General features: G+C 64.5%; 1 non-coding gene across 1 annotated transcript; it reads left to right on the top strand.

Moving 5' to 3' along the window:
• The first annotated feature begins 1506 nt into the window (after window positions 1-1506).
• On the top strand, window positions 1507-1660 carry LOC140475112 (5.8S ribosomal RNA). The gene has a single exon (XR_011959693.1). It is a non-coding gene; the product is annotated as a 5.8S ribosomal RNA (ribosomal RNA).
• Window positions 1661-2500: the final 840 nt, after the last annotated feature.

The following is a 2500-nucleotide window of genomic DNA, read 5'->3' as shown; positions in this document are numbered from 1 at the left end:
TTCAACTTGTCTCGCGAGGGTGGTTTCGGGGCCAGCAGGAGAGCTCGTCGGGGTAGCAGGCCCTGCAGCCGTGGTCACCGCCAAACCCCCACAACTCGAGCAAGTGAAAAAAAAAAGTAACAAATAAGAAAGGATCTCTGTCGGCTTGGGGGTACGCCCGTTTCCGTTTCAACTTGTCTCGCGAGGGTGGTTTCGGGGCCAGCAGGAGAGCTCGTCGGGGTAGCAGGCCCTGCAGCCGTGGTCACCGCCAAATCCCCACAACTCGAGCAAGTGAAAAAAAAAGTAACAAATAAGAAAGGATCGTCGGCTTGGGGGTACGCCCGTTTCCGTTTCAACTTGTCTCGCGAGGGTGGTTTCGGGGCCAGCAGGAGAGCTCGTCGGGGTAGCAGGCCCTGCAGCCGTGGTCACCGCCAAACCCCCCACAACTGTTGGGCGCCTACCTGCGCGGGGCAGGAGGACACTTTCCGATTTCAAATCTCCGTTTGCCGAGTCCACCCCGAACGCACGCGGGCGGGCGGGTTCGCATCACCCTTCGTCACAAGGGGCGAAGCCCGTTCCACCGTCTCGTCAGTAGTGCCGACCGGTCTGTGATCGACGAGGGGAGCCACACCAGGTCCGGCCCTGCTGCTTGGCGGCACCGCGTCGTCGGGAGCTCGCGACAGACGGAGGGTTTCGGTGTACTCTCCAGCCACGGGAAACGAAGCCGGTGATGCAGGCGCCGGTCTTTCGCTCCCAAATCGGCTGGGTTTACATCGTTGCTATCTAGTCACGCTCCCTTCAAACCCGACGGGGTACCTATTCCCCTCACCCGTCTGTGCGTATACAGCCTCTTTGCACTTGCGGGATGGGGGTGGTGGTTTAAAGACTCTCGAGTTGCCGCCCGTCGGTCTCCGAGCTCCGTGCAGTAGTGATCCCCAGCGAACTGCCAGCAGGGCGAACGAGCGATCCCGCTCTCGGTCGGGGCGCCTGGCGTCGATCGGTGGTCGGTGGCTTGCGGGCAAGCTGCGCTGTGAGTGTGGGAACGAGTATGACGAGCCGTTGCCGCGACTCCCAGTCCACCTCGGCGGTGGCTGGGCCGGGCGGGCGTCTGCTCGGGCGAGTGCCGCCCCCGCCTCCTCGCAGGAAGTCCGCTCGCCGACACGCCGCCACGTGCACGCGTCAGTGACGCTGCCGAACCGATGGCCGGTGCCCGTTCCCGCCTCTGCTTTTCCTAGGGCAAAGCTGCTGCACGCCTCGTGATACTAGGCGGGCGACATGGTGGCGGTGATCCTGCCTCCGTCGCTGCGGTGCGTTGGGGCACGCATCGCCTCTTGGGCGCCCTGTCCTCCTCCCCCCAATAGACGTATGTTTCTGCGGGCCGCACCAGGATGGTGCTCCCCATCGCTTCACGCCACCCTGCTCCGCCCGCACGCCGGCGTGCAGGTGGCTGTAGCTCAAGGTGGGGAGCGTATGTGCGGTCCGGGTCGCTTTCCTCTGGCGAGGGAGAGACCTAAAACAAACTCAGACAACTCTTGACGGTGGATCACTCGGCTCGTGCGTCGATGACGAACGCAGCTAGCTGCGAGAATTAATGTGAATTGCAGGACACATTGATCATCGACACTTTGAACGCACTTTGCGGCCCCGGGTTCTTCCCGGGGCCACGCCTGTCTGAGGGTCGTTTGGCAATCAATCGCACTCGCCTTGGCTGGCGAGAGCGCGGCTGGGGTGTCGCAGAGGACCCGTCCTCTTTGTCCCCCTAAGTTCAGACTCCGGAGCCCTCCGGCGTCGGAGCGCTTGGCCTTTCCCCCCCACCCTGCACATTCCGTTCGTCAGGCTCGACGCCATCCCCCCGCCGGGGAGCGCGGCCTGGCGTCCGTCTGTGTCGTGGCAGTGGGGCCAGCACGGCTGTCACCGGTCCCAGAATGGCTGTCGGTGGTTCACACTGTGTGTGTGTGCCAACCCTCCTGGTCTCTGGGACACGGAGCTGCCACGAAGTGTTGAGCCTCCAGTGGGGGGTCTGCCTAAGCTCTGCACGTCCGCATTGGGTCCGTCTCTCGGTTGGCTGGCAGTGGAAAGAGTGAAGGGAGCCGCGGAGGTCCGGTGCTGGTGCGCCGCCGGCCTGACCGTGGAGCTCGCCGGTTTGACACGCTGACCCGACTCGATGGTTGATCGATTGAGAGTGCTGGGAGCTGCAGGCCGCCCGCTGCTGCAGCCGCCCGTCTCGTGGTTCGTCCTCGGCCTTAAGTGGCCGGCGGGGCGTCTGATCCTGTCTCCCCTGCTGGCGCCGAGTGCCTGGCCGAGGGAGGAGGTTTTCGTCGAACGCTGTGACTTGGACGGTCGCACGCGCGTGGATCGCTGGCTCTTGGCTCTCCCGTTCAGTCCGCACGTTTTCCGCTCCGTCCTGCCACCGGTCTCGGGAGGTACGGAGGGGTTGGCGGGCGTGGTGTGTGCTCCGTCACCGTGCAGGCACACCTACCACGCCGTCGGCCGACCCCCGCACGGTCCTCCTGGCCATCGG

Source organism: Chiloscyllium punctatum, unplaced genomic scaffold, assembly GCF_047496795.1.
Source record: "Chiloscyllium punctatum isolate Juve2018m unplaced genomic scaffold, sChiPun1.3 scaffold_1409, whole genome shotgun sequence".
Lineage (NCBI taxonomy): Eukaryota > Metazoa > Chordata > Chondrichthyes > Orectolobiformes > Hemiscylliidae > Chiloscyllium > Chiloscyllium punctatum.
Note: the sequence above shows the minus strand (reverse complement) of the source record. Positions and strands in the feature narration are given on the sequence as shown.